Below are 14364 nucleotides of genomic sequence, written 5' to 3' on the forward strand. Positions count from 1 at the left end.
GCGGCGTCTATAGTATATTATGTCTATGGTTGCAACTATGTAAGTACGACACAACTGTTCCCCAAAACGATAGTGTGAACTATAGTGGTGGAACTTACATAGTACGATGCATCGTGACACTGCGTCAGTGTTTCCCAAAACCATAGTAGCAACTAACGTTCGCAACCACTATCGTAAAGTTGTGTAGTTACAGCTACACCTCTCGACCTGTAGTAAGTAGTAAGAACCATAGTAGAGAACGTAACCCTGATGACGGAACACGCAGAGGACAGATGGGATGAGTAGCCATTAAACGATCCCATAACATTGCTGTGGGATACCATACCATAGCATACCATAGCATTGCTGGAAGCTACAATTGCACATTACTGGACAACGTTATGTGGTACAGTGGAAAGTGAAGTGTTGTGGAGTTAGTCTACAACAGAGCGGCCTGTGGTGAAGTGCTATGGTGACCGCAATCATCTGTGTTGTTATTATTCGTGAATTTACATGTAGCCTAATGCTAATGTGTCAGCACAGATTCTTTCGAACACCCGTTAAGTTATCTGGTGATAAAGCTTTTGAATGCCAACGGTATTGTTATGTGAGGCTAGCATTGTAATTGTTATAAAAGGATAACGTTACATTGTAGTCGTATGTTAAGTGTGTTTGGATGAAGCATCTGCTAATCATATACATAGCTAACGGTATATGGACTCTACAGCCCATTATGATGTGGTGAAGTGACTGTGCTGTGGCAGAGACTGTAGCGTGTGTGCTTTACATGAGAGAGGTCAGGGGTTCAAGACTGAGTCGATGGGTGTGAGGTGAGTAGCCTATGCCTGTGGAGTGGGGTTTGTGTTGTATCTTGTCTGATCACAAGCTATGTTTAGCGGGTGTATAAGTTACACTACTCTCAGTTATTATATGATCTTGATATTTGAACACATAGCTGAATTAGGTTGGTACAATGACATTGGAGAATGTGTGCTTCAATGCTGTGAAGTTGAGTCAGTGTCAAAATGTGACATGATTTTCACTGATTTAACTTGTCCCTCATGGCCCAGGTATGGGTAGGCCTGTCATGGGAGGCGGAAAAATGGTAAGTTGCCTTTGCTTTGTGACCTTTCAATCTGTGTATGTATTGTGATGTCATGGCTCATAGGGAATGTGTGTGTGTGTGTGTGTGTGTGAGGGATCATGGGGAGAAAGTGATGGTGGGAAAGTTAAGTACATTTACCCCCTCACCCCCACCAAACTAAAAGAAATGTAAAAAACATAAACAAAAGGGGAAAAAACAGGTAATGTGGCAGGGAATTGTGGGGTTTGGGTGTTTAGGGGCCAAACATATGTGCAACTAATTCCCAGTGTGCTTCCAGGCCAACAGGAAGGTGTGCAGCAGCCACTGGAATGACCTCTTCCACCTCCTCCACTAACAGCTCCTCATCAGCCGGCAGTGGGATGTGATCCTGAAGGGCCATGTTGCAGAAGCACCGCCACCAAAACTACACTGCACGCCTTTGCAGGATGGAGCTTCAGGCCACCAGCGGATTTGCTCACACACCTTTCCACATGCCCAGGGCCTTCTCCACAACAACGTGGGTCCGGCTATGGGCGTTGTTGTACCGTGCCTCTGCCTCGCTGTTGGGCTCCTAGATGGAGCAGTTGACATGCTTGTATTATCATAGGGGGTTGATGGAATAAAGTAGGTCTTGAAATGTCAGTGCACTCAGGGAATATAGACATGCATTTGAACAGTATAGACTTTGCTACTATCTCAGCAGCAGAAGGCAACAACATGAGCAGCACCTACAGTAACTGTGTGTGTGTGTGTGTGTGTGTGTGTGTGTGTGTGTGTGTTGGTACAGCTGGCGCAGATTCTTCAACCATTTGAGCATAGAAACATTTGTGCTATGTGAACTGTCATTTTGTGGTTGTGATTCAATGCACGACTTCATAACTACAATGGATGAAAAGTAATGGTAAAAAAACTGTATCTGTGCATTTAAAATATCATGAAATACTTGTGTGTGGTAACAGTATTCAATTTTCAGTGTCACAGTGAAAACACATAACAAGGGCAACATTGGAAAAATGCTGCATAAAGGCATGAAAAACTTCCAGTGAAATGAAGGGCAATCATAAAGTAAAGTATTCATTTATATAGCGCTTTTAGAACAGAGTGAAACCCAAAGCACTTACATAACATGTTCAACATTGTTCATACTACATATCCATATTTATTCTGCTCTTACTGTAAGGTAACTGCTAAGATACTGCACATATTTCATTTATATTACTCTAAACCACCTTCTGCAAACCAACTGTATACTGTCTACACTGCACTATATTTATTGTCCTGTCTATGCACCACCTGTCTATACTTTATATATCATTGCCCTTTTCTGCCTTTTTGGCACTTCTGGTTAGATGCAAACTGTATTTGGTTGTATTTGTACTTGTGCTCTGCACAATGACAATAAAGTTGAATCTAATCTAACCATGACAATTTTCATAGAACATAATATACATTTATCCTAAGCCTAGGCTAGTAAGCATGGTCTCCAATCAGTAGTTAAAACTATGACTACAGGTTCTAAACAATCATAGGAATATTTAGTGACTGAGCCTATCCAAGATTCCAGCACCATTGTTAATTGATCATTATGTAGGCTCGAACCTACGACTACAAGATCCGAAATGTAGAGGTCTATCCTTTCACGCCACCTTGTCACGCTACAACAAATGAAAATATTGGCCAGTATTTAGCCTATAGGCTATTCGGTGTATTTCATTAAATGTGTAACTTATTTGTTCACATTTGCTCGGTTGGCGATTTATGCTTCACTGATTAGGCTAATTAGTAGGCTACGTTCAATAGACTGTGACGTTATTATTAAAATTATCATTATTATGCCTATTATTATTAATAGCCTAATATATATATATATATATAATTTTTTTTTAAAGGCATACATAGCCTAGGGCCTATTGAAACTAGATGTACCGCAGAGCGGTACAAAATATGACCGCCGCCCAGTCCAGCACATTTTTTCCACCAAAATAAATCACGCTGAAAGGCCTATATGATTCTAACTGTCTCACTAAATTGCATTATCCACACTCAATTCTCACTGATATCTGCTAGACAACAAGTACCAAAAAATGATTAGTTCATAGATTTCACATGTAAAATTCATTTTATACAACCCCACCTCCATCTATCCTGTTCATAATTCTGAGAAATTCTTGAATTGTGTGCATGTGTGCATGTACATGTTTATGTTATGTGTGTGTGTGTGTGTGTGTGCGTGCTTGTGTGTGTGCCTGCGTATGTGCCTGTGCATGCAAGCGTACATATGTCTACTGTGTGAGTATGTGTCATACGCAGTGTTGGGAGGGTTACTTTCAAAACGTATTCCGTTACAGAATACAGAATACATGCCCAAAAATGAAATCTGTAACATATTCCGTTACGTTACACAATCTGAGTAACGTATTCTGAATACTTAGATTACTTCCGCATTGAATTGCATTTTATAAGTGTAGGAATGCAGCCATCAAATCATGCTTAGGCCTACTACTAAACAGGCCTATTCTGGTGTGTTCTTCTGTTCCAAATGGCTGAAGTGTTAGGCCCACATAGGAGAATGTAAAGTCAACTAACTACCTGAGTAAACTAAGCTACCTGATACAACTTTAAAATAGCAAAGTGACCATTAAAACTACAGCAGGCGACTAGGCTAATTAAAATAAACAAATAAATAAGCTACTTTAAGGGCGTAGCCAGAAATTATCGATCCAATGTGTGTCTCAATTGTCCCCCCGCTGACCACCTCACACATTTCTCTAGATTTTGCAACGACCTTACATGACACAATGCAATAAAATATGCCAAAATATACACAGAATAATGTTTGTAATGATACCAGTTACGTTTAACAGCAACATACGTGTAATGAGCTATTCATTGTCGAAGGTGCATGGTGAAGTGAAATTCTTACTTTGGAAAAAAAAAATTGCCGATATCCTTGGATGGGAGATCCTTGTGTCGTTCAAATTTTCCATGATCAAAGAGGGCACTAATACGCATGTGCATAGCAAAAATCACAACTTGGGCTTGCTGTGCAAGCAAGATATTTAAGGTGTCTCAACTGTACGTATGTCTCAACTGTACTCAGTCTACCCTAATTAAGGTGTGCCTGTGAGATTTTTTGGTGGCATCAACCCTAGGCTACATGTGAGGGGCGCATATGACAGGTGGAACGCAAATGACCTGTAAATGTAAACACTATGGGCTAGGCTACTGTATATCAGTGCTCTCAAAATGAACGTGATCGCGTAATGACAATCAAAAACCGCGCGTTAAAATATGCTAGGCCTACTCGCAAGAATAATTCTTCAGAGGCTGCACCATATAATTCATTTTAAAACGTAAATGTAGATCTAGAAAAAATAAAAATCTATAAAGCTATTTTAAGTTAGAATAAAAAACTTAGAATGCAGTGCCTATTTTAGAGATTGGTTTGATTGTAGCCTAGGTCTAAATCAATACGTGAACTAGGCTTTGCTTATTGCTTAGCAAACGTGTAACCGATTGGCTGAAGTAGCCTGAGCTATTAATACTTGGGAAAATATCCTTTGAGGAATAGGAGTTACCTCCACTTACTTTACTCAATTTGCTGTGCAAACAGTCATTTCAGGGTCTCCGATGACACTTCCATAATGCGCGCTGGCTGCGTTTTGAGGCTAGTGCAAGACGGCAGCTTGGATTTAAACATGTAAACAATTTCATCATAGCTTTCAGGAGCTTCTGGGAAATGGAGTTGCCTTAATTTATTTAGAGAGTGAACAAACGTATGAAACAGATAAGTATCGTCATGTAATCCATTGATTTCAACAATGTAACTGTATTCTAAATACCAACTATTTAACTTGTAACTGTATCGGAATACAGTTACTCATAATTTGTATTTTGAATACGTAACGCCGGTACATGTATTCCGTTACTCCCCAACACTGGTCATACGTATGATTACTATGAATGTATGTGTGTGTGTGTGTATCTGTTTGTGCACATGTGTGCACATGAAATGGGTTAACATGACCCCTGGAGGCAAACATACGGAAAAAAATGGTCATCCTAGTCCCTACAGTTCTCAAGATATTCACAGAGAACTGTGTCTGCCCTACCCTCCTTTCGGGGGGTCCAGTCCAGCGGGGGGGCTACAGATCAAAACGAAAAACGACGGTTCCATGCTATCCATGTGGGGTTACATGCCCACCAAGTTTTGTGTACCCCGGTCTTTCAGTGTCCCGGGAATCCTTGTTGATGTACGTCACTAAATGTACACATACATTATTTTATTGTAAGGCCCCCCATGAACGAAAGTACACAAAACTTGTCATGCATTCGGAGGGTGTAATAATGATCCTACACTTTTAATTTAGTGCAGTTTTGACCTTGTCAGCCAGAGATATTTTTTGCTTTTTAATTTTTAAGTAGGTGGCGCTATACATGAAATAAGTGGTAATGGGATGGGTTGGCATGCCCCCTTAAGACCAACATACATAAAAAAGGTGGACCTCCTAGGCCCTACGGTTCTCGAGATATTCACAGAAAACTGTCTCTGGCCACCTACAGGCCAGTTGTTGTATAGTAACATAAATTCATTTATTGTGTGGCCCCCCATGAACGGAATTCCACGAAACTTGCCGTGCATACAGAGGGTGTCATAATGATCCTACACTTTCAATTTCGTGCAGTTTTGACTATGTTAGGTCACAGATACCTGCGATTACAACACCTCATTTTTACTTTTTTGTGGTTAACTAGGTGGCGCTATACATGAAATGAGTGGTTATGGAATGGGTTGACATGGCCTCTTGAGATCAACATACAAAAAAAAAATGGTCCTCCTAAACCCTACGGTTCTCGAGATATTCACAGAAAACTGTGTCTGCCCTACCCTCCTTTCGGGGGGTCCAGTCCAGCGGGGGGGCTACAGATCAAAACGAAAAACGACGGTTCCATGCTATCCATGTGGGGTTACATGCCCACCAAGTTTTGTGTACCCCGGTCTTTCAGTGTCCCGGGAATCCTTGTTGATGTACGTCACTAAATGTACACATACATTATTTTATTGTAAGGCCCCCCATGAACGAAAGTACACAAAACTTGTCATGCATTCGGAGGGTGTAATAATGATCCTACACTTTTAATTTAGTGCAGTTTTGACCTTGTCAGCCAGAGATATTTTTTGCTTTTTAATTTTTAAGTAGGTGGCGCTATACATGAAATAAGTGGTAATGGGATGGGTTGACATGCCCCCTTAAGACCAACATACATAAAAAAGGTGGACCTCCTAGGCCCTACGGTTCTCGAGATATTCACAGAAAACTGTCTCTGGCCACCTACAGGCCAGTTGTTGTATAGTAACATAAATTCATTTATTGTGTGGCCCCCCATGAACGGAATTCCACGAAACTTGCCGTGCATACAGAGGGTGTCATAATGATCCTACACTTTCAATTTCGTGCAGTTTTGACTATGTTAGGTCACAGATACCTGCGATTACAACACCTCATTTTTACTTTTTTGTGGTTAACTAGGTGGCGCTATACATGAAATGAGTGGTTATGGAATGGGTTGACATGGCCTCTTGAGATCAACATACAAAAAAAAAATGGTCCTCCTAAACCCTACGGTTCTCGAGATATTCACAGAAAACTGTGTCTGCCCTACCCTCCTTTCGGGGGGTCCAGTCCAGCGGGGGGGCTACAGATCAAAACGAAAAACGATGGTTCCATGCTATCCATGTGGGGTTACATGCCCACCAAGTTTCGTGTACCCCGGTCTTTCAGTGTCCCGGGAATCATTGACGGAAATTTGGGCATGCGAAAAAAAAAAAAAAAAAAAAAAAAATCTGACTAAACCTATGACCGCCGCTTCGCTGCGCGGCGGTCATAATTACTGCCTATTGTTGTAATAAGTATTATCATTATTATTATTATTATTGATATTATAACTGCTGGGCCCAGGAAACGTCATGCAATGTCAAATTTCATTACTTTTACGTGACTTCATGCGTTCGGCTCTAACCGACAGAGCCCGACATTCTCCGAACACATCTGCAACCATTGTAGTCTGAACTATGTTGGTTGAAACATCGTACCACGTTAGTAGAAAGCTAACCTCCGTAGTTGTACGGGAAACGCACCCCTGGATTCCATGGACCTCGTTTTCACCTCAACGAAGGAACCAATCACAGAATGGAGGGGGGACAGCAAGACGATGACGACACACCGAAGCGGTTATGAGCTACGTACAGACGCATTTGATAGACATTCGTAGCGCCCAAAAAACGGCTCTGGGCATTCGTAAACCACGTTTTAAATACGAGGGTACAGCATACAGTACCCTCCAGAATTATTGGCACCTCTGCTAAAGTTGACTAAAAACCGGTATAAAAAATCATCTGTTGGTGATTTATTTTAATCTCACAATAAAAAAAATAGGAAAAATCCAACCTTAAAGGGAAGCAAGGAAAATCTCATAAAGAAATAAATATTTTTGATAAAAACACGTCGCTCACAAGCTTTGAATTTGGTATGGCACTGCTGATTATGGCTATGTTAAAATTAAAATGTCATATTCCAAGCAGGCTTTGAGCATGTCTGTTCTGCAATCAGAATATGCATCTTGTATTCCCTGAAAACATAGATAGATAGATAGATAGATAGATAGATAGATACTTTATTGATCCCCAAGGGGAAATCCAAGTTTATAAAAAACAAGCAAAATGTTAGCAAGAAATATAAATTGTCAATATATGGTTATTGTTCTTGGAGTACAAGTATAGTTGCCATATTTGGTCAAAACTCAGTGAAGGACTGAAAACTGTACAAAAGTTATAACATACAGACATAATCTGTGACCTGTTGCCAAAGAATGCGATGCAGACATTTCACAGCGCCTCGCAGACATCGGCACAGGATGTGGACGCTCTGTGATGAGTGTAGATTTTGCCAACTCAAGCGAGGAGTAGGCCATAGGCTGTCGTATGATGCACAGTTGGAACTTGATGTTTTGTCACCAAACAGATGTAGGCTTGGCTATTAGCCTAAAGCCAACCCCAAGCTTATCGGTGTTTTCTGTAGAGACTGGTCCAACCTGGTGAAAATTTATGACTGCGACCAAAGGAACCGTTGTTGCAGAAAATCTAGTTCAGATCTTTTAGGTAGCCTACTGTCCAAATAACACTGTTAGAATGGCATTTTTTTTATAGTGCATGAAAATGCACTGTTCTGTTATCCGAAGTCTTCTTCTTCTTCTTTTTACAGTGCATGAAAATGCACTGTACTGTTCTTCCTAGGCAACAACTTATTTTTACAGTGCATGAAAATGCACTGTACTGTTCTTCCTAGGCAACAACAACAACTTCTTCTTGAAACAGTGAATGAAAATGCACTGTACTGTTCTTCCAAGGCAACATCAACAACTTATTATTATTCCGCTTACCACTTTTTCCGTACGCAATTTCTCTTGAACAGTTTAACTTAGAAACTTCGTTCAAACTTTGTAACGTAGGTCTTCAAACGGACCAAGCTGCTATGTCTTTTCAACTTTGAAACTTTTATACTTTTTAAACTATTAAAGAAAAACTTTTTAAAAATCCCCATAGACTTAACATTGACGATTATGACATCATAATACGGCCATTAAGCAATTAGAATCCTATGGCAGCTATGGAATCCTATATGCAGCCTCAGGCTTTAAGCATACAATCTGGGTCAATTGACCGATCCCAAGCCCCTCCTCCCATTGTCAGTCCCATAGTTACTGTTGCTAAGTCGGACAAGGTTGCAGGAAAGTGTGCGAGAACGCGTGTTCAACATGGGGACGCCGCACCCCTTTTAGCCGAGTGCAACAGTGTATGCTGGATTTCTGGGCGTCAAGTAATATTGATATATTCAAAAAACAGAGGCCAGAAAGGCCTTCAGTATGCGGAAGGACACATTCACAATGTCCACTGTTATCAACGAGGTGGAACACCACAAATTGAAACGGATCTTAATGGGATGCATGGGGGATAAGCACGTTATCACGAGCAGGTAGTTTACCTTATTTGCTACAGATGTGACTCTAATTCAATAAACAGGTCTGTGCAAACATATGGTGTTAACGTGTCCATAATATAACAAAATCTAACCATATTTCGAGGATTAATTGAAGACGGGACCAAGTGCTGCAGATCCAAAGTTCCCACGCAACTTGGGAGAGTGGCTAGCCTATAAGCAGCTCATGTTGGGGAGGTGGATATAGCTTCGCTTCGGTAGGCCGATAGCCTACTTATTACTTTGAATGGCTGCTTTAGAAGGAAGAGTTCAAATAAACATGATACAAGTGTATTGAAAAGAAACCACTAGATCTATCCGAGTTTAAACCCCACATATCTGCATGGCAGGCAGACGCTATCAAGAGCAATTGCAGACGTGATTTGTGTTGCACTAGACTTCATCAGTGCCCGCTTAGGCTGTACTTAATTTAAATGTGGGCAATGTAGTAGGCCTAATATTGGCGATTTCGAGACTGCATAGCCTATACAGCAAGGCATAGTTTTGAATCGGCCCATGATTTGATCTTTAGAAGACATTGGCTATCTCGTTCAGCCATCAAATGCATCGCAGTAGGCTATTAGCCTATTGCGTTTGTTGAAAAAATAATCGTTAGCTTATTTCTGTGAACAGTCTTCCATCCCAAGTTAAACATGGCAAGCCTGTGCCTAAAAGCTGAAAGTAGCCTATTCTTGTGTGTAAGGCGATACGTGATTGAAGGTGTAGCCTATTTGCGCGTCTTCCAATCATATGAGTGTGCGAGTTCAGTTCCTGCAAGGTAGGTAGGCTATACTTTTTTGCGTAGGCTTATGTTGCCGTTTCAACAGTGGAAACCATGAGGTTTAGTTATGTTTTTGTGTGAAGTTATGAACACAAATAAAGGGAATATTTTCGTACACACGTAGCAGCCTATCCAAAGTTGTGCAAAGTTAGGCCTATGTGTGTTAACGTTTCACACGGTCAGGATATCGGATGTCACTTCTAGTACCCCAGGCATATATTTGAACCTTTTTGAGCTCTTTAGTTATTTAGTTACTTAGGCTACTCGCAAAATAAGCATTATAGCATTCGCATAACCGGCGTATTGTCATACAGAATGGACACTAGAAAATTCAAAATTGACCGAGGTTGACCGAGGTCCTCCGAAGTCCTCATTGTGACATAGTAAAAGGGGGAGGGGCTTGGGATCGGTCAATTAAGACTACACATCCTATTCAACTGTTTCCTCTGCCCAAAACTGTTTCAAAATAAAAGTCCTCACTACAATAATCCACTGTTAAACAATGTAACCCATTAAACTACTGAACTTTCTACATTCAACTTTTAAACGGTCTACTTTTAAACTATCATTAAACTATCTATCTATTAAACTAGCTGTCTATCAACAACTTTTAAACTATCTACATTGCGTAACAGTTTTACAGCAAAGGTGAAATGAGCAACTTTGCCTGGATAGTCTACCGTTGACCACCTTCACCTTCTGACAAAAATCCTGGTTACTTCAAGTGTACCAGTGGTGTGTCTTGAGTCAACCTGCCTTCAGCAAATGTGAAATCTCTGCTTTTGTTAAAGTGACTTGCACCTTAGCTAGAAAGTCAAAGCAAATTTAGGAAGAAAAATACATGGATTGTTGATGGCGCTTTGGTGCGTGTGGACAGCTCCTAGGAATTTATTTTCCCCATCAGTTTGTCTTTGTATCATGAAATAGGGACAGGATTATCGTACAGGAAACATTTGAGGAGCAAACGCTGAATACTTTTGCGTGCACGAGGGCTCCATAGCTCAGTGGCAAGAGCACTGGTCTCGTAAACCAGGGGTCCCGAGTTCAATCCTCGCGCTGGAGCCTTTCTGCTGGTCCGTGGCACAGAAACTGCCATACCATTATTTGTTTTCCTTTGGCTGTGACGTAAAACTTCTGTGTTAAGGTCGGCAAAACACGCATCTGAAAATCTTCTTCCATTTACTGCTCTCACCGATCTGTCCTGCTTTTCGATGCGGCGGCCATATCGAGTAGCCACATGAAATGTGGCACACTAGATTTCTTGACCCTAAATCTTCAGTTTCATTGCTTTATAGCTCAGTGGTTAGAGCACTGGTCTTGTAAACCAGGGGATGTGAGTTCAATCCTCACTGGAGCCTGAGCTCTGCCGACCGTTTTTACAGCAAAGGTAACCACTTTTCCTGGGTCGTCTGCTGTTGACTGCCTTCTTTTGACAAAAGTCATTACTTCAAGGGTTGCCATAAAGTGTGCGTTCGTTAAAGTGACCTGCACATTAGCGAGAAAGTCACAGCAAATTCAGCACAAAAAATACATGGTTTGTTGATGGAGCTTTGGTGCGTGGACAGCTGCTAGGATTTTATTTTTCCCGTCAGTTTCTCTTTGTATCATGAAATAGGGACAGAATTATCATACAGGCAACATTTGAGGAGCAAACGCTGACTACTATTTAATGCACAAGGGCTCTATAGCTCAGTGGTAAGAGCACTGGTCTCGTAAACCAGGGGTCGCGAGTTCAATTCTCGCTGGAGCCTGTTTCACGACCGTGGCACAGAGACTGACCTACCTTTATTTTTTCTCCTTTGTCTGTGACGTAAAGGTGCTGTTGTAAAGGTCGACAAAAACCTGAATCTTCAGTTTCGTGGCTTCATAGCTCAGTGGTTAGAGCACTGGTCTTGTAAACCAGCGGTCGTGAATTCAACCCTCACTGGAGCCTGAGCTCTGTGGAAATTTTTTACAGCAATGGTAACCACTTTTCCTGGGTCGTCTGCTGTTGACAGCCTTCTTTTGACAAGAGTGGTTACTTCAAGGGTTGCCATAAAGTGTGCGTTCGTTAAAGTGACCTGCACATTAGCGAGAAAGTCACAGCAAATTCAGCACAAAAAATACATGGTTGTTGATGGAGCTTTGGTGCGTGGACAGCTGCTAGTATTTTATTTTTCCCGTCAGTTTCTCTTTGTATTGTGGTGGAAAAACTATCCACTTTCCCGAACCTCCAATCCAACTAGCACTTTGAAGTCAAAGACCCGAAGGAGAACACCAAGACGAGAAATGCTGAAGACTGTTGATCCTTTATTCACCGTATTGCAGTGAAAATACAATCCAAACAGCGTCAGGACTGGACCGTCAGGCAATAGAGTGATGAGTGGCAGCTGCTACCCCGATGAGATCTGATCTGAATGTGTCTGAGCTCTCTCTTTTATGCTCCAAGGGGCCCGAGGGGCGTCCCATTACCAGGGGCGTCACCAGGCCCCTTTTAGCCAATCAGAACGTTTTGGAACCTAAGATATTGGTGGAAAACCTTTCCCATTTAAACATTAAAAAATATGTGTTGCTGGGCAGAATACATGTGACCAGGTTCTATGTGTAATCTGTTGCCAGGCAGAGTATGCTTTTGTTTCAGTTCTATGTGTACTTTCACTTTTGGTTCTGCCTCCTTTTCTTGTAAATCCCTCCACTTCTCCTAAGCCTTGTTTGCTTCTACTTTCACTGCCAGTTTCACTCTTAGTCTCCTTCAGTCCAGTCTCATGACTTCCAGTAAATGTTGCATAACAGCATGCGCACATATGTTTCTAATAAACCAGCATGCACACGCACACACACACACGAGCATTATATCCAGATAAAATCACCACATATTCCCCCCTTTGAGGCTAAACTAGCCTCACTATGCAGCATAAGCAATATTTAAACACACGAGTGTGTCACAACACCGTATATTTGTCATGACACCTCAGACTATAGGCACATGAGCAAGTGACAGGGGGAACGGGATTCATTACCACTACAAATTATTAAAAACCTTATGCCAGCACTAATAAGAATATATATTTCGGCGTTATGTGAGTAAATAACAACAACATCAGTAAGCAAACCCTGGACGCCCAGATCAAGTGACAGACAGACCAATTACTCGTTAAGAGCGAGTTGTGAAATATCCCCATTTATTGACTAAAACAAATGGCTGGGACCCGAAACGGACACGTCCCCAAAGTGGCCTGAAACCTCAAATATTTCAACCAGTCACCTTTTGCTCACGAGGTTATATAAAACCCCATGCTTCATGGCACTCAATGCGTTAGGAGTAGTATTAGCCATACCCCACTTGGGCGCACGGTTCTTCCGCAAACTTGACATATAAGAGTAAATGATAAGTCAGGAGCCCTGGACACCCAGGCCACGTGACAGAAAGATCAATTCCTTGCTATGAACATATGGCTAGGACCCGAGACGGATTTGTCCCCAAAGCGGCTAATGTGCTAGTCACTTTGAGCATAAAAGAAATTTTCATGCAACGGCCATCGGTGCCAAATCAGAATTACATAACAACTTCATGATCTTTGCACGTACCCAACCTTCTTCCAGATATATAGCTCCTTAAGTAACTGATATAGAGTATATAAATGTATATATGGCCCCATTCAGGCCTTCATGCACCACCCCCCTCTGTTACTCGTAACGTCATCCCCTTTGAGTCCGGAGTCCTCCGGGCATTCACACTAGCGTGAGAACGGGTGAGCGTACTGGCCGCAGGTGCGCTCCACCGAGGGGACGGGCCGCCATGCTCTGCCTTAGGTTGCCCCTGCTGGCCTATGGGGTCGTACCCGTCCTTGAGCACTGACCGCGCCACACACCTGCCACACCACTAGGTGGGCCAGGCCCAACGTACGGCAAGTTGGGGCGAGGTGGGCATTACTAGTAGCAAGCTTACATCTATCCAATTTGTTGGATGGCCTTGCAGTTGAGGGCTAATCCTCTATAATCCTAAAGTTACCGTCTACATATAGCGAAAAAATTAAACAAGATTACTCAAGGCGACTTGTTCGCGTCAGGTCACAGCCCGTGATTCCACTCCTTTTACTCTGTCACCTGGGCGTGCAGGCATGTGTCGTGTGAGTTACTCATCAGTATCGTGTATATGTAAGTGTAAGTCAGCACATGCGTAGAGATGGGCGACTCGCAGGACCCCATCCCTACTCGCAAATGAACAGAGGAGGAGGTTCCTCCTCCTCCAGTGATCGTTTCTCGAACTCTTTTTCCATTATACTATCCACATTGGTCTGCATCAAGGGGATACTTTCGCTCTCGTCCTCCCCCTCCCATGGCATCATCACATTGTGGACCACTAACTGTCGTGCTACTACCCTAGAGCAAACCTTCCCACAACATTGAGTAGCACAGCAAAACATTCCCACAACCAGAACTGCTCCCAGCAGTATTTTCCCAAGAAATGCCACAATTTTACCCCCCCATGACCCAAAAGTGTC

General features: G+C 42.1%; 4 non-coding genes across 4 annotated transcripts; all 4 read left to right on the forward strand.

Annotated features, from left to right (window-relative positions):
• Window positions 1-10870: 10870 nt before the first annotated feature.
• trnat-cgu (transfer RNA threonine (anticodon CGU)) lies at window positions 10871-10945 on the forward strand. The gene has a single exon. It is a non-coding gene; the product is annotated as a tRNA-Thr (tRNA).
• A 220-nt stretch (window positions 10946-11165) lies between these two features.
• trnat-ugu (transfer RNA threonine (anticodon UGU)) lies at window positions 11166-11238 on the forward strand. The gene has a single exon. It is a non-coding gene; the product is annotated as a tRNA-Thr (tRNA).
• Window positions 11239-11558: 320 nt separating this feature from the next.
• trnat-cgu (transfer RNA threonine (anticodon CGU)) lies at window positions 11559-11631 on the forward strand. Its single transcript has one exon. It is a non-coding gene; the product is annotated as a tRNA-Thr (tRNA).
• A 109-nt stretch (window positions 11632-11740) lies between these two features.
• Window positions 11741-11813, forward strand: trnat-ugu (transfer RNA threonine (anticodon UGU)). The gene has a single exon. It is a non-coding gene; the product is annotated as a tRNA-Thr (tRNA).
• Window positions 11814-14364: the final 2551 nt, after the last annotated feature.

This window comes from Alosa pseudoharengus, unplaced genomic scaffold (genome assembly GCF_046254945.1).
Source record: "Alosa pseudoharengus isolate Yale_2024_CS ecotype anadromous, Long Island Sound unplaced genomic scaffold, YU_APseudo_1.1 YU_APseudo_1.1_scf_6, whole genome shotgun sequence".
Lineage (NCBI taxonomy): Eukaryota > Metazoa > Chordata > Actinopteri > Clupeiformes > Clupeidae > Alosa > Alosa pseudoharengus.